The sequence below is a fragment of the Schistocerca piceifrons genome, chromosome 2 (genome assembly GCF_021461385.2).
Source record: "Schistocerca piceifrons isolate TAMUIC-IGC-003096 chromosome 2, iqSchPice1.1, whole genome shotgun sequence".
Lineage (NCBI taxonomy): Eukaryota > Metazoa > Arthropoda > Insecta > Orthoptera > Acrididae > Schistocerca > Schistocerca piceifrons.
This window is the reverse complement of record NC_060139.1, coordinates 38,544,771-38,571,702: the sequence shown is the minus strand read 5'-3', so window position 1 is coordinate 38,571,702 and position 26,932 is coordinate 38,544,771. Positions and strand designations below refer to the sequence as shown.

Genomic DNA, 26,932 nt, shown 5'->3' with positions numbered 1-26,932 from the left:
CACATGATCACACTGACAGAACCACAGGCACATAGACACAGGCAACAGAGCATGCACAATGTCGGCACTAGTACAGTGTATATCCACCTTTCGCAGCAATGCAGGCTGCTATTCTCCCATGGAGACGATCGTAGAGATGCTGGATGTAGTCCTGTGGAACGGCTTGCCATGCCATTTCCACCTGGCGCCTCAGTTGGACCAGCGTTCGTGCTGGACGTGCAGACCGCGTGAGACGACGCTTCATCCAGTCCCAAACATGCTCAATGGGGGACAGATCCGGAGATCTTGCTGGCCAGGGTAGTTGACTTACACCTTCTAGAGCACGTTGGGTGGCACGGGATACATGCGGACGTGCATTGTCCTGTTGGAACAGCAAGTTCCCTTGCCGGTCTAGGAATGGTAGAACGATGGGTTCGATGACGGTTTGGATGTACCGTGCACTATTCAGTGTCCCCTCGACGATCACCAGTGGTGTACGGCCAGTGTAGGAGATCGCTCCCCACACCATGATGCCGGGTGTTGGCCCTGTGTGCCTCGGTCGTATGCAGTCCTGATTGTGGCGCTCACCTGCACGGTGCCAAACAGGCATACGACCATCATTGGCACCAAGGCAGAAGCGACTCTCATCGCTGAAGACGACACGTCTCCATTCGTCCCTCCATTCACGCCTGTCGCGACACCACTGGAGGCGGGCTGCACGATGTTGGGGCGTGAGCGGAAGACGGCCTAACGGTGTGCGGGACCGTAGCCCAGCTTCATGGAGACGGTTGCGAATGGTTCTCGCCGATACCCCAGGAGCAATAGTGTCCCTAATTTGCTGGGAAGTGGCGGTGCGGTCCCCTACGGCACTGCGTAGGATCCTACGGTCTTGGCGTGCATCCGTGCGTCGCTGCGGTCCGGTCCCAGGTCGACGGCACGTGCACCTCCCGCCGACCACTGGCGACAACATCGATGTACTGTGGAGACCTCACGCCCCACGTGTTGAGCAATTCGGCGGTACTTCCACCCGGCCTCCCGCATGCCCACTATACGCCCTCGCTCAAAGTCCGTCAACTGCACATACGGTTCACGTCCACGCTGTCGCGGCATGCTACCAGTGTTAAAGACTGCGATGGAGCTCCGTATGCCACGGCAAACTGGCTGACACTGACGGCGGCGGTGCACAAATGCTGCGCAGCTAGCGCCATTCGACGGCCAACACCGCGGTTCCTGGTGTGTCCGCTGTGCCGTGCGTGTGATCATTGCTTGTACAGCCCTCTCGCAATGTCCGGAGCAAGTATGGTGGGTCTGGCACACCGGTGTCAATGTGTTCTTTTTTCCATTTCCAGGAGCGTATATATTCAACAACGTTCCTTAAGTTGTGTCAAAAACTTGGTTTTATTTTTACACTCTCTGAAAAGTAGTTTCAGGAGGTCGTCTGTGATTAGAAAGAATGGATAGCCACTTCTTCAGGCGAATTAAAGCGGCATCTCCTTTATCTAAAAAAGCTAAATGCTGTTCCAGAATACTAGAACACTGTTGATCCCTCAAAAAGCGTAGGTATTGGTAGAATTTGTTGTATAAAGTGACGAATAGCGTCGTGTTTGTGGTTAAAGAGGTACTTTAACCTTACATGTTATTGTTTGCAAAGGAAGTGTTCTAAAAGAAGTAAATCCTAAATTTTCTTTTACTCTTTGTGAAGTTATGCTTTAATTCCTTTGCAAACGTTCAGCCTTTTCTATGAGTTTTATTCTGAGCGGCAGGTGTTTTAGCAGAAGATCAACGTGTTTTGAATATTTATTTGCCCTTGCATATTTCATGCTTAATTTATAAATTATTGATAATAACATCTTACACCTGAGGGAGAGAGACAAAAAGAGAGAGACATAGAGAGAGGGCACTCTTATATGTACGTAACGTCGAATATTACAAACCACGCTGTCACTAAATGAAATGACAAAATTGTTGGGAAAATTTTTAAAGGTTCTGAGGAAGGTATAATGCAGCAGCTGGTACCCCTCATTTGAGAGTCTTATAAATGACGAGAGGGAACATATTAGCATTTTTTGTCCTCTGATAGGAGCACTTTTCCGCTGATTCCCTTCTTTCTCTGCTGCAGCAGGGCATTTCACTCATATAAAAAAATGTTTTGGTCAGTACAATTTAGAAATTACACAAAACTGAGACCGGAGTTTAAGTGCAAAAATGTTTCCATGTGCTCCAGTAGTACAACAAGGGATTGCCATACGATTACGGAGACAGACATTTTATAGCATATTTCTCCCTGGTACGTCACTTTATAAACTATGCTTTCGCCTCAGGCTGTATTTTACATGCGTTTTCCACGGGTACAAATATGTAACGTTCGAGCTATGTATCTCGCAAATGGTTAAAGACATAAAGAAAATTTGGATGGCTGTTCGAGATCGGGATATTAGGAGCACACAGCCAAAGTTACAGCCATTTGCTGCTCATGCCCGTCTCGGAACCCACAGCTGGGTTTTGGCAAGAAGCAAGTTTGGCCTGTTTCTTGATAAAGGAAACGGTGATATGACTCTTCTAGATAAAAGCCTAGAGAATATATTATTAAAACTGGAGCAATTTCCTGTAGTTATTTATTATACGGAGTCTGACTCATACGAGTAGAATAACTTTGAACACCTCTATGTTGGGAACGGATGAGGATAGCAAGAAAATTTTCAAGTTCTTTCTGGATCGGCATTTTACATACACATCGTAAAAATTTCAGCCAGTTGCTTTGCATAGCCGTCTCTGGAATCCTCGGCTGTGGTTTGGTTCGCTGGCGACGGCGAAAATATAGTAAAAAAGTTCTCTTTGTGCAGTTTTCCAAAGAATCGTTCGTGAACTAATTGTAGTTTCATAAGTCCCATCAGGGCCAATGCAGAAAGAACCAACCGATTTGTTCTATTTGCCTAAGGAGGACTTTGTATCCGTATGTAGGATAATGAGGTTAAAACGATTCCTCATGGAAGTAGACGAATGGTTCCTACACCAAAGTCGATCGAAAACACTAAGATATGAGCATCGGAATATACCGTTTTTATGCGCGGCGTTTTGGAACATATTGGTAAGCATTCTGTCGGATGCGTACCTGTAGGTAAGTCCGAGAACTGTTTAGAAACAACGAAGGCGAAAAAAAGATAGGACATAGCAGGAACTGAACCAGCTGGTGAACACTTCATAGCTGTACGCTTAAAACCACTGCACCGCGATGAACTACCGAAACTTCAGGCTTTGCGCTATGACTTCGATCTCATGAAGATTTTAACCGCCGTTATGTCATTAGATGACGGATAATTATAACAAATCCTACCAAGAACGACGTATTTCATACATATTTACCGTGCCGACATCTTAAGACAGCGTACTTTCATAACGCGCACGTTAAGGCGCGAAAACTGTCGACTACTGAATCCAATATGGCACTTGCCAAGCGCCCCGCTTCGATAGCAATTCCTACTGTCTTCGATGAAGCCTTACAAGCTGTTGGATACCCGTAAACAAACCGAGTCTGCGATACGTGATCCGGTAGTGATAGGTTTGTTGCTGTCAGGCGCGCCTCGAGGGCACGGTCACCGGGTTTGGCGACAGGGGCGGCAGCGTGAGTTTGGTCCCCGGTCTGTGTCCGGCGCCGGGCGTCCCCCGGTGCGTGACCTCCACCTTGGGACGCAGCTGGGCGGTGCAGCGGTGAAAGTGCGGCCCGCGCCCGCTTAGAAGCGGCGGACGGGCCTCCCCAGCGCCCAGTCGCGCCTCCGACGCCGACGCCGACACCTCAGAGCCGCGCAGCGCCCGCTGACCGCCGACGCACCCAGCAGCTCACTGCAGCAGGTAGGCGCCGCCGCCGGCAGCGACGAGAGGTCTGAAATAACAGTGCTGCGATACCTGCACGTCGTATAGGCCACCTCTGTACGCACTAATTCATGTATCCTAGGTTAATACTGCGTCCCCCTTTATATTACACCACCATCATATTACAGTCTCGTAAATGAAGTTATTCACGTATGACTCTTCACCTTATCGTGGCGCCGGCCGGTGTGGCCGTACGGTTCTAGGCGCTTCAGTCTGGAACCGCCTGACCGCTACCGTCGCAGGTTCGAATTCTGCCTAGGGCATGGATCTGTGTGATGTTCTTAGGTTAGTTAGGTTTAAGTAGTTCTAATTTCTAGGGGACTGATGACCTCAGAAGTTAAGTCCCATATTGCTCACAGCCATTTGAACCAATCTTATCGTGGCTCTTTCAAAACGTACTTCCACCCGCCCTAAGCGGGTTACTACAGCTTCGGAGCTGCATCTACATAAGCGTCATGCGAGCAACTGTGGAGTGCGTGGCAGAAAGTACTTTTTACCGCTACTATCTTTCTCCAGCTTTTTTGAGTGACCAGTCTTTTGGCTGGTTCGTAGTGGGCCGATCGCTATGAATTCATCTCCTGTACCAACCATTTCATCTCGGCGTAGCTCTTGCAGCCTACGTCCTCAATTATTTGCTGGGTGTTTCCCAGACTGTGTCTTCCTCTATAGTTTTCACTCTATACAGCTCCCTCTAGTACCCTGGTGTGTTAACAGGTGTACTTTCATCGTCCTTTCTTCGTCCGCAGCTCGTGGTACAGCGGCTAGCGCTGCTGCCTCTTGATCACGGGGTCCCGGGTTCGATTCTCGGGCGGGTTGGGGATTTTCTCTGCCCGGGGACTGGATGTTTGTGTTATCGTCATCGTCATCATTATCATCATCATCATTCGTACTGAGGCTGGATTGGATTGTGAAATAAATTGGACTGTGTACACATTGGCACTTTGTACGGACGCTGATGAGTGCGCAGTTGAGCGCCCCACAAACCAAACATCACCATCGTCCCATCTTCTTGCTCTACATGAAATGTTTTCGTGGTTACTAGTGTAGCTGTATAATGGAAAGACAATGAAAATTTGTGCCGGACCGGGACTGGAACCCGGATTTCCCGCTTACTGCGACCGGTCGCCTTATCATTAGGCTATCAAGGCCACATCCAAACTCCCATGTGTCGTCAGCCATGTGTCTACAGCCTGTAGTCGTACACGCATTATATACATGCCTGTACAGGAGATAAATTGTAACTGAAACTGCTCACGAGAAGCCAAAAGATGGGAGAAACCTTGAAAAAATCGTGTAAAAGCTTCATATTATTACATATGATTGGTGCCACCTACGGCTGTCAAATAATCCGTTGTTTTAGGGACGGCAGTGTCGAGCATTACTCATCATTAAAGATACGCACGCAGGCATAAATACACCCGCTGTAACTGAACTCCGTCCAAACCCAAACCTTGGAATATATTCATGGCAAAAAAATCGGCCACAGTTGTAAAATAAACTATTGAACAAAGTCTTGCACGACATAAATCACTACACACTTCGATTTCCGTTGTGGAAGACTCCGGTTGGTAAAGGATTTTACACATGTGGCGGATTTGTTTACCTTGAACATGTTTCAGATCAGTTATGTCCCAGAAATAAAAATTTAAACTTTGGAATGCTCAACGGTGCAGACCGACCTCGTGTCATCCTCAGCGGATAGCCATCACTGGATACGGCTGTGGAGGTCAGCACGCCCTCTCGCGGCCGCTGTCAGCTCACGTGACCGGAGGCGCTGCTTGTCAGCCAGGCAGCTCCCCTACTGACCTCACAAGGGCTCAGTGCACCCCACATGTCAACAGAGCACGGCGTATCTGGACGGTCGCCCATCAAATATACACGCTATTCGATATATCAACCGACTAGTGGGTACATTTTCAGTTTTATTTTTGTTCGTTAAACATCAACTGGGAACGGCAGCGTAGACGAGAAACCTCTTAGAATAATCGATAAATAAGATGACGAGAATATGATAGATTATAATGCATGCTTTTTCTACTTTACTGTTTTTACTGTCTTTAAACGTGCTCCTAAAACTTCCGTCCCGAAAAAGTGCTAAGGGTTTTCAAATCAAATATGTGTGCATATTTTTCTGTTTACATAGCTTTCTTGAGGACTCTAATATGACACATTGTGCCGATATTGATCGAAATTATTCACAAAGAGACTGACAGTTTTTAGAATTAAGTTTCTTAAGTATACAAATCACGTTCGGTACACAATCGTTATTCATTTCTGCAAAAATGCGCTACACGAAGAGTAAATAGTTGATCGATCGTCTAGGTCGCATTTGGTTTGTTTACTGAGCATATAAACTGTACACTAAGCATTCAGAACTTTGTACGACTCTCGCTTCTTGATTGGCGTACACGTACACTAAACAAATGCGATTTATACGTACTGTTTACCCAGTGGGCCGTGTGAGGTGGCGCAAGCGTAATCGCGGTGGACACTTATTATGGAGGGTGGACCCAAAATTTCCATCGTGAGACAGGTTTTCTGTAGCTTTCCACGTCTATTCGCCATGTTACTCCAACAAAGCTAGCGATCCGCATCTTCAACTCCGTATTTCATAACGAGACGGTGAGTGAGATATTGCCAAGACTGCGTGCGATACAAATAGGCGGGCCGGTTCTTAAAGCGCTCGTCTTACACTGTTCTTTGTGCCTGTCGGTTCTCCTTTAAAGCCACGTATGACATCCATTTGCTGTGTTAACCATTCACCCTTTGTGCGTCGTCTAATTCGAGCTATAAATACCGTCGAAGAGACTAATCTTCCATGTCACTCCATTCAGTTTTTGCTTAGTGGCCATCCTGAGACTGCGATTATTGTTACAATTTCCGTCATTCTTCCACCTGGTTCTGGTGGATGGCGACATTATTTATGGGGGACCGAACAAAGTACCGCGCGCTACTGGCAATTAATCGTCTGCTCAAAAGCTTCTTCGAGAACAATAGACGAAGCTGTGCCACTTGGTTGCTTTAATTTATAAACTGATCATTCGTAACAAGTTAAGCTGAGATAACTGCTAGCATGCTACTAGCAATGATACGCCTGAAGGACAATCAGTGTAAGTTACCGACGGAACAACAATAAAAACACTTCCATATAATTCCGTTTAAGGAACGAATTATTTACGAGTGTCTTATTTCCCGCCTGATTCCATTAGTGGCATGTTTCTTCTTGAAGTTGTGTGTTTCTCTGTAAGCAAAAAGAAAAAAATTTTAGGAAGGAAAGAGCCTCCAATTACACGAATATTGCACTCTGACTTGGCACTCTTCATAAATGTCGAATGACGCTTTTGATAATTTGTGGTGCATTCTAATAAATCGTCAGAGAAGCGTGAAATTTTTGTCATATGTGGCTAAAAGTACTGCACAGAAATGATTAGAGCTTCAAATTACATACTCTCTCTTCCTTTTGTGATTTTGAGGCTACTAGACGCAGTAGCCCCCATTAAAAAAATGCCACATTTTCTGTGACACGTGCTTTAACTAGATTCTGCAAATCATTCAATTCTGAATAAAATAAAATAACTTCTGGCTTAACTAATAGCAAATTCTGCCCGTTTGAGCGGAAAAGAAGGTTGTTTTCCGTCAGGTCACATTGCAATATGTAAATACAGGAAAAAGTGTGTGCTACCGCCGATGAAGCCCACAGCAAAATAGGATATTGTTAAATTCCTCTTACTTATTCTTAAATATTCCTAGGACGTCTCGAGGGCGCTGGGTAGGTCACCAATTGAATATGAATGTACGGCGCAATGTATCGAATTTTTTTCTTAAACATTATTTCCCAGCACAACTTACCTGAAGCACCCTTACAAGCTTTTCACACTGTTTCTGACCACTCTGTATATGCCTACTATCCAAGCCTATCTTCAGTGCATGGCAGGAGGGGGAGAGGGGTGGACAGTGTCTGTTTCCATTAACTGGGATGTAAAACAAAAATGGTCCACTTTTCCACGTCTGCTGGGCGAAACAGTGAATGCGATTTATTACACCTACAGCAAATACTACGATTACAATTGACTTGCGAGTGTGCTAAATTGGTCAAACACCAGCTGCAACGGCCTAACGGGAAGCGGAACGTATTTGGACGAAGAGTCAGTCTCCAATACATCACGGGAATACTGTATGTTTCACCTGACCGATGATGTTGAACATTTTTTCCAATGAAGCCCACAGAAAAATAGGATATTATTAAATTCCTCTTACATATTCCTAGGACATGATTCCCATTGCAGAAATTACCACTCTGACACTAAACAGCTATTATTCGTCTCCACTGGACATAGGAATGCAGAACACACTTTTATACATGTCTGTTCATGTATTCGTCTTAGGGCGAGGGTTTCTACAAGAATAAATTTAATTTTGGCACGTATTAAGTGTTTGCATGGGGTTTTAGAACATACTGTGCAAGCGCTCCGCACAGATCAAGTAGCAGACACAAGATGCGCCAGATCTTTACGGTCAAAGTTATACAGACTGCAGAGAATCCGAACCTGAGTACTCCGAGATCGAAAACCAGTGGTCGAAAATGAGTACATCGGGTAATATGACTGCTTCGTCAGCGATGAGTGTTTGCAAACTACTTATGATTCGGAAACAACAATTACCTGCCGGATCGACTTTGATGGTGCTACCTTCCTAAACCACGCACAACTGTCTGTGACGTGTCCATTGTGTAGCTAACCACCGTTAATAGTTCATAGATGCCGGTCGAAAGTGCTGTTACAGGAAGCTGCAGACAAGCGTTTAATTGTGCTGTAACACATTATAGTTCTAGGGAAACCAAACGAGTGGATAAGGAGTAATTTCGCAACAGGAATCAGTCTATTAGGGGAAATTTGTCACTATTCACAAAAATTTTACAAGAAACTGGGTCTCTGAAATCACAGAGAGCTGCTAAGATTCGCTACAGAGATTTGTTCGCACACCTGAATTTGAGGAGAGGGTTTTAAATATCGAGGTAGATGATTCATCAGTATAGAGCTTGTCATCATGGTCGTGAAATGCACACGCTTCGTAGAATAAAGTATTTTGAGTTTTGGTAGAGCAAGAGTCACAGCCGTACCACAAGCAACACATCCAAACTATTAAATACTATCTTGTTTAGAGATGAATTAAGTATTATAGAGTATATAGAAAGGAAGGCAAAAAAGGAGCTATGGGGTCAAATGATTTTGCAGCTGGTGTTCAGTTGTGTCAACAGATTATATTGTTAGGTACACACTGAAACTGGTGACCGTCACTTTGAACAGCTGCTTTGAGCTTAAGTTGTTACTGTAAGATGTAAGTTTTTTATGTCAATAAAAAACTAATTATCCATTCCTGACCATTAATTTCTTATCTCAGAGTCCAGTTTAGGCTCATTTACCATCTGGATCAATTTCATACTGTGAAGAATCTGTTCAGCAGACTTGGCCTCATCCCTGGCCAAAACGTCGGCATCATTCGCTCATAGTTGTTTAACAATACGACACAACGTTGCACTGAGAGAAAGCTTATGTTAACTTTCAGACTTGTTCCGGTTGTAGAGCTTCCATTAGCATTTTGGGAAGCAGAAACCTAGTTATCAACGCGCACATGGTTCTAAATTGAGACATGGATACTAAAAACTATCCTCACTAAGGTTTCACGCACCAGTGAAATTCTGGCACTATAGTACCCTCCTCTTGAAGAATCAGTTTCGGGTGAATGTGAATACCTTTTTTGTAAAATAAATTTTTTCTCGAGATAAAAAAGGAAGTACTTAGGATGCATATTCTCACAGGATGGCAACATAGTGAAAGAACTGGAAGCGAGGTGTAGCAAAGCTAATGCAGTGAGCGCTCAGCTACGATCTACTCTCTTCTGCAAGAAGGAAGTCAGTACCAAGACTAAGTTATCTGTGCACCGTTCAATCTTTCGACGAACTTTGTTGTATGGGAGTGAAAGCTGGGTGGATTCAGGTTACCTTATCAACAAGGTTGAGGTTACGGATATAAAAGTAGCTAAGATGATTGCAGGTACTAGTAGATGGGAACAATGGCAGGAGGGTGTCCACAATGAGGAAATCAAAGAAAAGTGGGAATGAACTCTATAGATGTAGCAGTCAGGGCGAACAGGCTTAGATGGTGGGGTCATGTTACACGCATGGGAGAAGCAAGGGTACCCAAGAGACTCATGGCTTCAGCAGTAGAGGGTAAAAGGAGTCGGGGCAGACCAAGGAGAAGGTACCTGGATTCGGTTAAGAATGATTTCGAAGTAATAGGTTTAACACCAGAAGAGGCACCAATGTTAGCACTGAATAGGGGATCATGGAGGAATTTTATAAGGGGGGCTATGCTCCAGACTGAACGCTGAAAGGCACAATCAGTCTTAAATGATGATGATGATGATGGTGATGATGATGATAAAAAAGGAAGTAAGATCAGTATTTAACGTGTCGTCGACAACGAGGTTATGAGAGAAGTGGCACAAGTTCAGAGCAGAGGAGGATGAGGAAGGAAATCGCCCGTGATCTATCAAAAGGACCATCCCGGCATTTGCTTGAAGTTATTTAGGATAACCACGAAAAACCTACATCTAGATGGCTGGAAACGGATTTGAATCATCGTTCTGCCGTATGTGAGCCCAGCGTCCTAACCCTGTGAAGAGAATATGAGCTACGATGCCATTTGTCATGATGATTTTGTAGCTGGTACATGTCACTCTAAAAGTGATGAAAACTCTAACTTAAAACTGATGTAACGAGACACTGGATCCACTCTATCGAACTACAGGCATTGGTCGTTCCACGGACTCTCGGCATTCTGCGGTCACCGAGCACCGCAAAGGCGGTGAAATATTTCCCAGGCGGCGGTCGCTTTGTGAAAAGCCACCGACCTTGTGCCGTGCTAACCGGAACTGCACGCTACATCCCGGTTGTTGCCGCCCATGGAAAGGAGACACGGGGAAAAACCTGCTGTTATCACAATTAGCATATGAGTAAGGAGCAGGTCGTACCTTGCAAGTCAATAGCGTCCCTATAAATCGCTTCTGTCGCAGATTTACACTCGTTGATAGCGGACGTTGCCAGTGTTTGGAAAGCTAACGAACCGGAAGCAAATGGGTTCGTCTTTTACTAGCGCATCAATGGCCCTAACGTATAAGGTGGATGCGCCGTTCATTTGCCAAATTAAGTCAGCAGTTAGATGACACGCCGTTAGCTTGTGTATACCATTAGTAGCTATTTCTGTGTCTCATGAAAGAGGTCACAGTAATCTTCTCTAGAAGCTTTCGAACAATAATGGCACAGAAACGAGGAAATAGAAGTGACTCATCGCCGAAAGCCGGCAATAAACCGGTAATGAAAGTTAGTGAGATGTTCTGCTTCGAATCACTCAGAGATGAGCGTTCCGTGACCGAGTTCGCTTAGTTCGTAAAATAAGGAACTCGACCAAAATCTGGGCTAGCGGCTGACGTCGCGCAGTAGTTAAGAAACTGGGCACGTTTTAGTTAGTTAATTTCATGGTCCATGGATTATTTTGCACAATAAATCGTCTACATTCACATAGAAAATTAATTTGTTCATATAGCTACATGCTGGAAAATTATAAAATGTTTTAATGTTTTATTTAAATTTTTTAATCTACAGGTGTGAGTTAATAATTCCCACCCACCACTTTGCACAATGCAATAACAGAAACTCTTTTACGGAACAGAAGGAGTTGTCAAGGAAAAACGTTTTCAGTTTGTTTTCAAATTTTACTGTGCTATCCGTCAGACATTTAACATCACTGGGTAAGTGATTAAAAATTTTAGTTGCAGTGTTGTGCATCCGTTTTTTGATAAATGAAAACATAAGATGCGGCAATGAATGTCATCTTTCTTCCTGGTATTGTTATTCTGTCCATCATTGTTCTTTTTGAACTGCAGTGGATTATTTACGACAAACTTCACGAGAAAATAAATAAACTGTGAAGCAATAATCATAATGCCTAATTCCTTAAACAGATGCGTACAAGGTGATCATGGCTGAGCACCACACGCATGCTAATAAGCGCAAATGCGGCTGAACTAAGTTGTTTTAGGAGTTTCAAAATGTGTTTTTTTTTTTTTACATTTTTATCAGTATGGACACCTCAGAATTTTGAAGTTTCCATCTTATTTAATATTTCCTTACCATGTGTTAACACTTGTCATTGGTGTAGTGCCGCTACATGTACAAGACCGAATATGTTGTGTCTTTTTAAAACAGACAGTTGGACCATTCGCAGACAAACCAGTCAATGATACTTTGAAGAACTTTGTTTACCATTTCTTCCTTCTCTTTATGTGTGCTTGGACTGATTAGAATGCTAGTGTCATCTGCAACAACAACTAATTCTGCTTGTTGTATATTAGACGGAAGATAGTTTACATATATGAGGAACAGTAGTGGACCTAAGATTGAGCCTTGTGGAACCCCATCTATCATTTCTGTCGTCATAATTGCGTCCCCAAACTATAGTTGTCGAATTACTAAGTACAGCTTTCTACATTCTATTGGGTGGATGTGACATTATCCACTGGTTTACCATACCATCAATTCCACAAATCTTAAAATTACCTAGGAGAATATTGTGATTCACACAGTCAAATGCCTTAAATGGGTCGCAGAAAATACCAACCAGCGCTATTACATTTTTAACGGTTGTAAAATTTGGTGAATGAAGATCAAATAGTCATCGTTCCATACTTGTTTTCGTGCTTTCCCTAACAGAATCTAGGGGAATATCGGAATGTTCAAATGTCTGTGAAATCTTATGGGACTTAACTGCTAAGGTCATCAGTCCCTAAGCTTACACACTACTTAACCTAAATTATGCTAAGGACAAACACAGACACCCATGCCCGAGGGAGGACTCGAACCTCCGCCGGGACCAGCCGCACCGTCCATGACTGGAGCGCCCAAGACCGCTCGGCTAATCCCGCGCGGCGAATATCGGAATGGTGGCGTTTTCTTTGTCATGGTTTAGTGTTAGGCCTCTAATGACTCAGCTACTGACAACAATAAGCTCAAACCTTCCTTAAATAGTTAGATAGAATAGCAGTGCTAAGACGGCTATCGGAATACATTTAGTAAGAGAAACTGATATGGTTCCATGCAATTCCCGAAAGCCATATTGCACATGAATCTCTTGGGCTATAATCCGATACGTTCGTGGTATTTTATGGCGTAGAATTGTATGACATTTTTATTTATCCATAAAGGGCTCCAATTTAACGTCCTGCCTGTATTTATTAAGAGCAGGGATTTATGTCATGGTTAACTGTTTTTCAACGATAGAAACAATAAGATGCAGTCTCTCTAAAGATAATGAACCCGCCATTATTGAAATACTTTGGGTTAAGTGCTCGAAACACTCTTTGTAGAACGTCTCTGAAACTAGTATCAGTGACAGAGGTGTTCAGATTTCGCTTTTTGTTGCTTTCACCGCGCGGAGTGGCCACGCGGTTTGAGGCGCCATGTCACGGATTGCGCGGTTCTCCCACCGGAGGTTCGAGTCCTCCCTCGGGCAAGGATATATGTGTGTTGTTCTTAGGAAAAGTTAGTGTAAGTTCGTGGTAGATCAGTTTGGATTCCGCAGAAATGTTGGAACACGTGAGGCAATACTGACCCTACGACTTATCTTAGAAGCTAGATTAAGGAAAGGCAAACCTACATTTCTGGCATTTGTAGACTTAGAGAAAGCTTTTGACAATGTTGAATGGAATACTCTCTTTCAAATTCTAAAGGTGGCAGGGGTAAAATACAGGGAGCGAAAAGCTATTTATAATTTGTACAGAAACCAGATGGCAGTTATAAGAGTCGAGGGGCATGAAAGGGAAGCAGCGGTTGGGAAGGGAGTGAGACAGGGTTGTAGCCTCTCCCCGATGCTATTCAATCTGTATACCGAGCAAGCAGTAAAGGAAACAAAAGAAAAATTCGGAGTAGGTATTAAAGTCCAAGGAGAAGAAATAAAAACTTTGAGGTTCGCCGATTACATTGTAATTCTGTCAGAGACAGCAAAGGACTTGGAAGAGCAGTTGAACGGAATGGATAGTGTCTTGAAAGGAGGATATAAGATGAACATCAACAAAAGCAAAACGAGGATAATGGAATGTAGTCGAATTAAGTCGGGTGATTCTGAGGGAATTAGATTAGGAAATGAGACTCTTAAAGTAGTAAAGGAGTTTTGCTATTTGGGGAGCAAAATAACTGATGATGGTCGAAGTAGAGAGGATATAAAATGTAGACTGGCAATGGCAAGGAAAGCGTTTCTGAAGAAGAGAAATTTGTTAACATCGAGAATAGACTTAAGTGTGAGGAAGTCGTTTCTGAAAGTATTTGTATGGAGTGTAGCCATGTATGGAAGTGAAACATGGACCATAAATAGTTTCGACAAGAAGAGAATAGAAGCTTTCGAAATGGGGTGCTACAGAAGAATGCTGAAAATTAGATGGGTAGATCACATAACCAGTGAGGAGGTACTGAATAGAATTGGGGAGAAGAGGAGTTTGTGGCACAACTTGACAAGAAGAAGGGACCGGTTGGTAGGACATGTTCTGAGGCATCAAGGGATCACAAATTTAGCATTGGAGGACAGCGTGGAGGGTAAAAGTCGTAGAGGGAGACCAAGAGATGAATACACTAAGCAGATTCAGAAGGATGTAGGTTGCAGTAAGTACTGGGAGATGAAGAAGCTTGCACAGGATAGGGTGGCGTGGAGAGCTGCATCAAACCAGTCTCAGGACTTAAGACAACAACAACAACAACAAGTAGTGTGTAAGTCTAGGGACCGATGACCTCAGCAGTTTGGTCCCTTAGGAATTCATACACATTTTTTGTTGCTTTCCGGAAGGTTAAGAGAGCGCCACTGCGATGCATTGTGCATTCGGTTAGCCACAAGCGATTAATTGCCACACTGAACCCGTGTTTCCGTACCATTACGTCAGAGGGACATTCGCATGTCTATTGAGTCGATTTAAAGCAGGAACTGCAATAATTATTCGTCGTTGAAGTCGCTGGAACACAATGGAAAGCTGAGACAAGTACTTGTCGAATGTGTACCTGTATTATGTGTATGATCACGATGTGTGATGTGCTGATTAGTGATGAATTTATTACGGATCTCTATTAAAATGGAAATAAGGGAAAGGATAACAACCGGGGCTTACTTCCAGTGCGTTTATTGCTCCCGATCATGATCATCGGTGCTACCACACTACCTGGCTACATGAGATACTGATCGGGAGGTTAGGATTTAATTCTAAACACTCAAAGATTGATAAAATGTCACCATTAAGATTCCGTCGGCAACCTCCTCGCTGACCAGAAACGTGTTAAAGAGTTGAGTACTGCTCGAGCGTTTGGGATCCCTATCAGGTCGGATTGAGGGAGGACATAGAAGCAATTCAGAGGGCAGGCTGCTAGATTTGTTACTGGTAGGTTTGATCATCACACGAGTGTTACGGAAATGCGTCAGGAACTCGGGTGGGAGTCTCTAGAGGAAAGGAGGCGTTCTTTTCTTGAATCGCTACTGAGGAAATTTAGAGAACCATCATTTGGGGCTGACTGCAGTAAAATTTTACTGCCGCCAACTTACATTTCGCGGAAAGACCACAAAGATAAGATAAGAGAGATTAGGGCTCGAACAGAGGCATATAGACAGTCATTTTTCCCTCGTTCTGTTTGGGAGGGGAACAGGGAGAGAAGATGCTAGTTGTGGTACGAGGTACCCTCCGCCAAGCACCGTATGGTGGATTGCGGAGTATGTATGTAGATGTAGAAAGAGCGGTACTGACTTCTAAAATTTCATCGTCACAGTTTGCGCTCATACCACGCTGAATGTCTGAGAAGAACAGAAAAATCCACGAAACATATGCGCTACTTGTGATGGGTATGTGATTGGAGTGATATTAAGTGGAATAACTGCTTAAACCGAGCCAAGGGGAAGACCAGCTTAGATTTATTGGAAGCGTCCTAAGAATGTGAAATTCTCGCATGGAATAGGTCGCTTAGATAGTAACCTTTGCGGCCAATCCATGAATATCGTGCGTCGGTCTGGAATACTACCTACTTGAAACGCGTCAAGAGATAGTAAAGTCTCACTGAACGGATCCTAGATTCTTCATGAATTTCCTTAGGTTCAATGAAAGTGTTATACTAGAAATTCCCAACGGACTGCAGGACGAGGTGTTTCAAAGAAGAATATGTGCATTACGGACATCATAGTCACAAAATTCCGGGTAACTAAAATACGAGTAAAATGTTAGTATTTCTTCGAAAATCTTGCATAATGACCACGACATTAAAATTAGAGGTGGTGAGCTTTATAAAGAGGATCACAGATAATTTTTCTTCTGACGTACCGTCTGCGAGTGGAATAGTAAGTGGAGTGCTGATGCTAATGCGCTATGTTCAATCTGCATTGCGGAGTGTAGACGTAGATACAAATATAGGGCTGATTAATCGAAACGTGTTGGGTTATGATTAAAGGATTCTGTCTGAAAAAAGCCGCTATGGTTCACGTCAAACATCGCCTTTACAGTCTCGAGACCCTAGCTGCATTAAAAATAAATTATTTCCATCTCATATGTGCTTTTCTCTTAGATATTATAGTGAAAAATCTAGAGAAATTTAGATACGTGGGAGGTTCATTGTTTTAGTTCCACCCAACCTTGTTATAAGAAGAGAAATATGATACAGCAAGTAGCTATCTTGCAAGTAAACTCAGCGTGTCGATGACGTCACTGAGTATATCCTTCAGCTAGCGGCATGGAAAGCCGCTGGGCGGGGTCCCGTGGTCACACTGTGTGCTGGTAACAAGAAAACTTGTCCCCGCAGCGGACTAGAAACTCCAGGTTAGCTTGTTTTCTACGCCACAGCACGCGAGGAAAGGTTTTGCTTTCCTTCTCGCGCATTTATTATTACTTTTTGTTTCGCTCTGGATCTGATACCTCACGTACGTTTTTTCCCCTTTCCCACTTTCTAAGCTCTTTTCCAGTTCTAAAACCTTCGACCCGACTGTAAGAGAGACCGATTTACCTCGTTATTCCGTCGAAGCTGACAAATTGCATCGAACGTGCCCAAAATAGCCTTTGGCAGCTTAGCTGCTTACACTCGTTTGTTTATTTATTGCTATTACATCGCTACCTAACCTCCGAAGTTTCTACACTTGACGCTCAATATTCACTGACTTAGCAAATGTCATAGCGAGACACAGATGGTGCAGGTATGTTGTATGTGCACCACACCTCCCCTGCGCTAGCGGCCGCCGTATAGGAGACGTTCTGAGAAGTGATTTCGCAACTGATTTGTGTAACATGCAACGTTATCGTGGGCTGACGCCTTTCGAATGAGTTATGGAGCTCAGGGCTCGACGGATGGGAATTTCGATTTCGACAGTGGTGAGGGAATTCGGCTTCACCCGCTCGACCGTGTTTAGGGTGTATCGTGAGTGGTTGAATAAGGGCGTTACACTCCACAACAGACAAACTATCGGCCGTCCAGCCACCCTCGATGACCATGACTGGCGACGTATGAGACGGGTCGTCAATAGTGACAGAAGGGCAACAGTGCAACAAATTACGTCTGTACTCAATACAGAAAGTGCTAGACACGTCCTTCAGTGGACAGTCTGTAGGAACATAGGTTCCATGTGGCATTAGAGCCGGCACCGCACACGGGTACCAATGTTAACCCAAAGTCATTGGGAACAACGGCTGCATTTGATGTTAATCACAAGGGAGGGACACTGGGGTAATCGCGTAACATGACATGGTCTGACGAATCATGATTTCAACTGCAAGAGGGTGTGTTCCAAGGCGATGGTGTCTCTGTTGTGCTCTGAAGTGCATTTTCCTGCAATGGAATGGATCCCCAAGTTGTTCTGGATGGGGCTTTGGGCGGTCCGCGGTATGATGAGCTGCTCGGGGACCACCTCCATCCATTTTTGGCCTCCAGCACCCTGGTGATTCTGCGGTGTTTCAAGATGATAACGCGCCGCCACATCGCTCCCACGTCGTTCGGAAATGGTTCCAGGAAGCTGCAGGGGACGTCAAAAGACTCAAATGGCCACCCGGGAGCCTAGATTTGAACACCATCGAGCATATCTGAGATATCAAGGAACGTAGGCTCCGTATCATGGAGCATGGACCCATGGACACAACAGAATTGGCTGCCGGTCTTGATTTCAGCTGCTTCCAGATGGGTACCAGTGACTTGTAGACTCACTTCCACTCCAGAGGACTCTCCACGCGATATTAGGCACCTGTCCCATGAAATTTGGTAAGTGAATGTATACTGAGCTAATATGCACAATTTTGGTGTTATTTACTACAACGTAACGAAACTTTAAACGTACTACCCACATGACGAAATGAAATGAATGGAAAGCGGTGAAATCCCATCACTAAGTAGTGGAAAACCACCGAATTCAGGCATGCTGGAAGGATGTCTTGTAAGCATGTAGAGTTTCGATAATCCCTCTTTATACCTCTAAACTTAAGTTATTACTGAAACTAAGGAGGCTTCCCCGGTTGGTGTCGTAATGAGTAAAACTCTTCTTGGTGTTGTACCGTGTCATTGTATAAAATACGTTAATTATAATCTATAACACCGCCGTTCCGACCGTATTATAACGGCCTTCCTCAGAGCAAGACCCGTCGTAATACGGTCGAAATGTCGGTTGAAGATGGAACTGGTCATATATAATCACAATCTGAGAAGAATAGTGGTGTCTATGCCTACAACATACAAGAAAAATATTACCTTTATTACACATTATTTAGGTTGTCATTGCCCAACAAAGGAATTAAATATGCATGAACAAAAGTTTTTGATCGTTTGCCCTACAACCTAAAACGTCTGATAGATTCCAAAGTAATTTTTAAATCTAACATAAAATCATTACTTCTGGAGAACTCTTTGTTATCCGTAGACGAAATATTTACGAAGTGGTAGCCAGTGAAAAAATAGGTTCAAGTTTAGTCGCACGAGTAGGACTAAAAACTAATATAATCATTGATGTTAAAAATACTCCTGTATATATATCACGCAAATGGCCTGGTTTCACATTATTTCGACAGAAAATGGTTCAAATAATTTATGGAATGTGTAACTATCTAACTAACTCTGGATGATCTAGAACTAATAGCAGTCTCTTTTAACACGCTGCAGTATTCTGAAAAATACTATCCTGGTAACTTTCGTTTCCCCTGAAAAATTATGAATTAGCAAAACAGAAATACAGCAGAATTAACTAGTTTATTCAACTTCAGATGGCCTATAGCAGTAATCGAGGGTACAGAAATGTAGCCGAACCAAGCTGCTACACTAATTCTAGGGTGTCGGTTTTTCAATTCTGGCGGTGATCCGTATGTAGTCCCGAAAATTTAGCACTATCGACTTATTGTCTTTTTGTTACAAGTAAGATGTCCACTAACGGACGAAACATGGTTTTAAGCACTGAAAACTCCAACTCCAACGTGTCGGGTCGACAGAAGCTGTCTCAGGACCTTTGTCAACCAGAGTCGACTGACGAGAAAATTTTTCGGATAAAATTTGTGCTTGGTTATTTATTAACTAACGCTGCCATTTCTTATTTCACAATTTGATGGGTTTTTGTAATATCTTGTAACTCAGTGTTGCAGTCACTAAGCAGAATTTTAATATATTCAGATTCAGTGCCATGGAAGTCACTATGGATCCTCCTGATAGAGATGTATTCTCTGTACGTTGTATATTCACATGGGATTAAGTACACTACTGGCCATTAAAATTGCTACACCACGAAGAGGACGTGCTACAGACGCGAAATTTAACCGACAGGAAGAAGATGCTGTGATATGCAAATGATTAGCTTTTCAGAGCATTCATATAAGGTTGACGCCGGTGCCGACACCTACAATGTGCTGACATGAGGAAAGTTTCCAACCGATTTCTCATACATAAACAGCAGTTGACCGACGTTGCCCGATGAAACGTTGTTGTGATGCCTCGTGTAAGGAGGAGAAATGCGTACCATCACGTTTCCGACTTTGATAAAGGTCGGGTTGTAGCCCATCGCGATTGTGATTTATCGTATCGCGACATTGCTGCTCGCGTTGGTCGAGATCCAATGACTGTTACCAGAATATGGAATAGGTGGGTTCAGGAGGGTAATACGGAACGCCGTGCTGGATCCCAACAGAATCGTATCACTAGCAGTCGAGATGACAGGCATCTTATCCACATGGCTGTAACGGATCGTGCAGTCACGTGTCGATAGCTGGGTCAACAGATGGGGGCGTTTTCAAGACAACAACCATCTACACGAACAGTTCGACGACGTTTTTGCAGCAGCATGGACTATCAGCTCGGTGACCACGGCTGCGGTTACTCCTGACGCTGCATCACAGACAGGAGCGCCTGCGATGGTGTACTCAGCGACGAACCTGGGTGCACGAATAGCAAAACGTCATTTTTTCGGATGAATCCAGGTTCTGTTTACAGCATCATGATGGTCGCATACGTGTTTGGGGACATCGCGGTGAACGCACATTGGAAGCGTGTATTCGTCATCGCCATACTGGCGTATCACCCGGCGTAATGGTATGGGGTGCCATTGGTTACACATCTCGGTCACCTCTTGTTCGCATTGACGGCTCTTTGAGCCGTGGACGTTACATTTCAGATGTGTTACGACCCGTGGCTCTACCCTTCATTCGATCCCTGCGAAACCCTACATTTCAGCAGGACAATGCACGACCGCATGTTGCAGGTCCTGTACGGGCCTTTCTGGATACAGAAAATGTTCGACTGCTGCCCTGGTCAGCACATTCTCCAGATCTCTCACCAATAGAAAACGTGTGGTCAATGGTTGCCGAGCAACTGGCTCGTCACAATACGCCAGTCACTACTCCTGATGAACTGTGGTATCGTGTTGAAGCTGCATGGGCAGTTGTAGCTGTACACTCCATGCAAGCTCTGTTTGACTCAATGCCCAGGCGTATCAAGGCCGTTATTACGGCCAGAGGTGGTTGTTCTGGGTACTGATTTCTCAGGATCTATGCACCCAAATTGCGTGAAAATGTAATCACATGTCAGTTCTAGTATAATATATTTGTCCAATGAATGCCCGTTTATCATCTGCATTTCTTCTTGGTGTAGCAATTTTAATGGCCAGTAGTGTATATTCCAATATGTGGCGCATGAGACGCGTCAGGGCATCTCGGGATTAAGTACGAGTAGATAAATGGTTCAAGAAAAAAGAGTGGTTCAGAATGCACAGTTACCAGACACTGCAGTTCGAAGGAAACATGAGATTTTCCTTCCCCTTCTCCCTTTCGAACGACAGCCAATCGCGTGCCTTGTCTGGGGATGTAGGACGTTCGCTGAACTCCTTTTATGGCTCGCAGCCCCTCACTACGACAGCTTACCCATCAATTAAAGGCGACTGCTTACCCAGGGAACTGAACGCACCGGCTTTCACCGAACAGTCATCAGCTGTGAGCCTCGCCGCTACCGTTTACGGAGCTCGGCATTCTCCGCGCGATGCACCGACGCACCGAGTTTCGCGTAAAGAGTTGCTACGTTGTTTCAACTATCTAAAATAATAGCTATACTTATATTGAGAACGATGAAGGTGAATTGTCACATTCTCCACTAACATCGATTCACACCATGTTCCACAAGCTAAAGGAGAATCTAATTTAGATTGTACGCCAGCCTCCTTTACTCTGGTGGAACATGGAGATTTCAGGAAGAATTGCAGCTGACACATTTCATAGAATGCTAAATCCACTGCTCACAGTTGCTTATAGCGCTATGTGTGGCCGTAGGCACTGTTGCTGATATTCATGGATATTTCTCAGGGGATGTTACTGAACAAACTCAGACTGAAGACATTGTCATATTTAGAAAACCGACATACGGATAGATTTATTTAAGAGCTCTTTCAAGGATGACAGTTAGCATCTACATGGTTACTCTGCAGTTCATAATTAAGTGCTTGGCAGAGGGTTCATCGAATCACCTTCAAGCTGTTTCCTTACCGTTCGACTCTCGGACAGCGCGCTGGATAACCCGAGTTCGAGTCTCGGCCCGGCACACTGTTTTAATCTGCCAGGAAGTTTCATATCAGCGCACACTCCGCTGCAGAGTGAAAATCTCATTCTGGAAACATCCTCCAGGCTGTGGCTAAGCCATGTCTCAGCAATATCCTTTCTTTCAAGAGTGCTAGTTCTGCAGGGTTCACAGGAGAGCTTCTGTAAAGTTTGGAAGGTAGGAGACGAGGTACGGGCAGATGTAAAGCTATGAGGACGGGGCGTGAGTCGTGCTTGGGTAGCTCAGTTGGTGGAGCATTTGCCCACGAAAGGCAAAGGCCCCGAATTCGAGTCTCGGTCCGGCACACAGTTTTCATCTGCCACGAAGTTTCACTCAAATCTTTCTCTGCGAGTTTTGATTATTTTCTTTTATTGCGATAGACATTCCTTCGTAGGTGCGTGGATGTCAACAAAATATTTTCGCACTGTGAAGAGAAAGTTGTTGACTCAAATTTCACGAGGAAATCCTGCCGCAACGAGAAACGCCTTTGTTTTAATGATTGCCACCACAATTCACTTTTCATATCTGTGGCACTCTCTCCCCTATTTCGCGATAGTACAAAACGAGCTGCCCTTCTTTGAACTTTTTCAATGTCCTCCGTCGATACTGTCTTATGCGGATCCCACATCGCACAGCAATACTGCAAAAGTGGACGTACAAGGTTAGGGTAGGCAATCTCTTTAGTACACCTGTTGCATTTTCTCAGTGTTCTGCCAATAAATCGTAGTCTTTGACTTGCTTTATCCACAACATTACCTACATGATAGTTCCAACTTAAGTTACACTTCATCTAGATTTTTCAGTTACTTTTGTGTCCAGTGGAACGTAATATGAGAGCCAGTTTGAAAGTGACTTACCACCGATTTCAGAATTGTTTCATTAGCATGTCTGACGATTTACTTGAACGAATTATCTCCCAGGAACAGCGTTGTAACGGAAGGACAGATATTATTTAACCAAATTACAGTGTTCATACGGAAATTTTAACAAATGGAATGCCAAGGCACGCCTGTCCAGCAACTGTCTGAACATAATAGAAATAGGCTATGAGTTTGTGTTTACGTAATTTGAACTCCAACTCGAACAGTATTTCAGAAGCTGTTCAGGGATATTTTCCGAGTACTTTGGTATGTGACAGCTTGTTACACAGTAATTGAATTTCGTTTGATTTTTCACCTCGATTTATCTTTGTATATGCATAGTGCTGAAAATATCCGTGAAGGTCTGCAAATGTCTACAGTATGATATGTGCGTTTTTTTGGAAACAAACGTGTTCAATTCCATTCCACTCACGATATTTTCTGTTGACAAGAGTAATTTCCACTTCACTCTTCCCTTGAAGCATGCATTCGGTACTGCTGGGCTATGTCTCAAGTTTCCTTTTCCAGCGTGTTAGTTGTACGTTAAGGGGCTCCGGAACGCCCTATACTTGCAATGTTAAAATAACGCTTATAAATTACATCTTTCCTCACAAAGTGTTTGAGGTAGGAAGTTGAACTTTTTACAGATTATTTATTGGAATATGGGCTACAACTTAACACAGGGATTTTACAAAATTTTAGTACAGTTATTAAAGATGATTTTTTTTTCAATTGTAATGAAAATTCACAACATTTTTTTGCAATGTTTTATTTATATATTCAAAAATATACAGTTTTTTGGAAAAAGGCTGTGTTAAATTATGCAGAAGGTACTGTGTAACATTTACTGAAAGTTTGAAACAAATATGTTTGGAAGATCCTTAGAAAGCATGTAATTAGTATGAGAAAATAAAAGTTTTGGCAATCGAGCGACAAAGATATGATTAACTTTTTAGTGCATTCCAGATCCATAGGATGGATTATCTTCATCCTCTGCAAACTCCTCCTCCAGCTTCCTCTTGTTCCTCCTCCTGTTTACTCTTGCTTGTATTTCTAGACTCTTTACAGCCCTGTCTGCAGCCCGAAGGCGTTCCTTGTCTAAAGCAAGCATCGCTCGTTGTTGTGTTCGTAGATTTTGCTACCATTTTCTTCAGTTGCAGTTACTGCAACACTGTTCCAAAAGGTGGTCATGTATGAACACTTATCACATTTCAGTTGTATTTCACTAGCAAGTCCTACGTGCTTTATTATGGAGAGTTCCAGACCAACTTCACTACAATGAATACATCTTACACAGTTTGAAAAAATTCCTTTGAGAACCGACATATCAAGTATTTCATTCACATCCGATTCGCCCATAAAACATTCATAGTTTTCACTCATTGAACCAAGCTTCTTCTGTGAAGTATTTTCTTTCCCACTTTGACTGCTATGGGCAGGTGTACTTGGGAGGTTAGGTTCACTCACTTGGTTATCGTCTTTATTGTTTACAGTAATAACACATACCTTTGGCTTTCCAACATTTCTCCTTTTCTTAAAAGCCTTCAGAGGATTTCTAATAACTCTACTTTTACTCATTATTATACTTCAACAAAACAGAGACTCAATAAACAGAATTAATTACGAATATTTTCGAGGTAACGACAGAGTAAATAAACATGAAACAATCGACAATCACACCAGCGATATATATTGAACCATCACAGGTTATCCACAACACATACTTTATCTCACATCACTAAAATGTACCTGATGAACACGGACGTTAATAATAACACCATTTGACAGCAGTTTAACAGCGCCACAGTGGGTCACGCCCATGTAGAACACATTTCAAAAAAAATTTAAAAATAGTTGTAGTCTTCGGAATTGAATAAATTATATATCTATTAAAAGGTAATAGTCTTCAGATTCAGAAAACGCAAAAAAGTAAAAATTGAACTTTTCATGATTTTGGGCCTTTCCAGAGCCCCTTAACACTGATACTGAGCTGCGTTGATAGGTTTGCTAATGAAGAACTGACCGATAGGTTCACTGAATGTAATTGTAATGTGGCGTGAAAACACTATGCGTAACCGTGCATCCAGCGATGGTACAGTTCCCCTGCCCCCTACCCACCGCCTAAAACAATGCTTTGCATCTGCAAAGAGCTGCTCACAAGAAAGCAGATCCTTCCATATTATGGCTATCGCGTATTGCAGGCTTCCTCATTGGTGCGGACGTGTTTTCATAGACACAAAGGTTGCTGGGGTAACACGTGTTATTTGTGTGTAACGAGCCATCAGCTACCACAACTCCCATGCATAACAGTACGCAGAAAGTGTCCCTGAACAACCTTTGAAATTCTGACACGTCTAGAAATAGTAGAAAGTGGAATTCTAGGCGATACTCTTCTGCAGTTGACGAAACAAATTTCAATAATCGTGTAATTCGTAGGAAATAATTGAACACGCACTCTCAAAGCAAGCACTTTTCACTTGATAATTCGTAGCGTATATCAGAAACGTTCCACAGAATGAGTGAAAGATGTTGACGCCACTGGAGACCTTTCGTACCAGCATGGTCAGCCACAGCATGCAAAATTCGCGCACGCACAGTGTCCTGCACGAGCGTGGTCCGGGATCAGCCTGTCTCGACATTACTCGGTACGTCTTCGCTTTGTTTCTCTCTCTAATGATCTCGCCTCGTTACTGTCTCCAGTGATCTCACTGTCAACGGACGTTAAACTAAAATCTACCTTCCTTCGACTTCGTTATGTTCTCCTCTGCTTTTCAGGTAATCACGCGATACTGCATGCACACATCCCACGACAATGTCAATTACAGAGGCGATATCTTTCATACTCAGTCAGCTATCATAAAAAATAACTGTCTTCATTCACTTGACAGAGTTAGACAGCCTTGAGCGAGACCGAGACCGTTTCCCTCTACGTCTTACGACGTTCCATCTTCTTTGAACGGCCGCAACAGCGAACGTGCATTCTGCCTGTGGTGTCACCGCCAGACACCACACTTGCTAGGTGGTAGCCTTTAAATCGGCCGCGGTCCATTAGTATACGCCGGACCCGCGCGTCGCCACTGTCATTGATTGCAGACCGAGCGCCGCCACACGGCAGGTCTAGAGAGACGTCCTAGCACTCGCCCCAGTTGTACAGCCGACTTAGCCAGAGATGGATCACTGACAACTACGCTCTCATTTACCGAGACGATAGTTAGCATAGCCTTCAGCTACGTCATTTGCTACGACCTAGCAAGGCGCCATAGCATTTGATATTGAGATTCTATTAATGTATCATCAAGAGCGATGTTCTACAATTGTGGATTAAAGTTAAGTATCATATCAACTACGTACTTTATTTGCTACTATTAATTCCCTTAACTGTTCCAGACCTCGCGCCAGTCAGCGTGTAATTAAACGCGTGCATTTCGGCCTCCTCTAGTAACACAGTGTTGGCTCTTATTCCAACACTACACTGCCCATCATGATATCATCCTCACATGTATCACTCATCGGATGATGAATTTCGATGAGGTCACACCAAGAAACTAGAGAAAACGAAAATGGTTCAAATGGCTCTGGGCACTATGGGACTTAACTTCTGATATCATCAGTCCCCTAGAACTTAGAACTACTTAAACCTAACTAACCTAAGAACATCACACATATCCATCCCCGAGGCAGGATTCGAACCTGCGACCGTAGCGGTCACCGACCGGCAGAAAACGAAAGACTACTCTTTTTTCTTGTAGCGAAAAGGCCGTGATTGCTAGTATCGGGCTGTGTGATTGACGCAAATTACTGTAAGCAGCAGAGTGGTCCAGTATTCACGTCGGGAACAAGCCGAGGTTGTGTCTGCGTACAGCCAAGCAGATAGAAACGGTAGGGAGGCAGCACTGCTACACCAAAACAGTTCCCTCACAGACACCAACCACGTCACACAACATTTAAAGCCCTTTTTGGGCATTTATGTCATCACGGGTCCTTTCAGGCAGTCAAACACACAGGGAAGCGACGGACTGTGTGTGCATCACATTTGGAGGACCGAATTCTACAAGATATTGAGACGAACCGTAGAACAATCTCCAGGTAAGTGGCCGCCAACATG

At 43.7% G+C, this 26,932-nt stretch overlaps 1 protein-coding gene across 1 annotated transcript in view; it reads left to right on the top strand.

Annotated features, from left to right (window-relative positions):
* The first annotated feature begins 3,752 nt into the window (after nucleotides 1–3,752).
* LOC124776394 (protein yellow-like) overlaps nucleotides 3,753–26,932 on the top strand; it is a 148,046-nt gene continuing 124,866 nt past the window's right edge. Inside the window, exon 1 of the mRNA XM_047251367.1 lies at nucleotides 3,753–3,828. The gene's annotated coding sequence lies outside the window, so the exon portion shown is untranslated. The remainder of the gene's footprint in view (nucleotides 3,829–26,932) is intronic.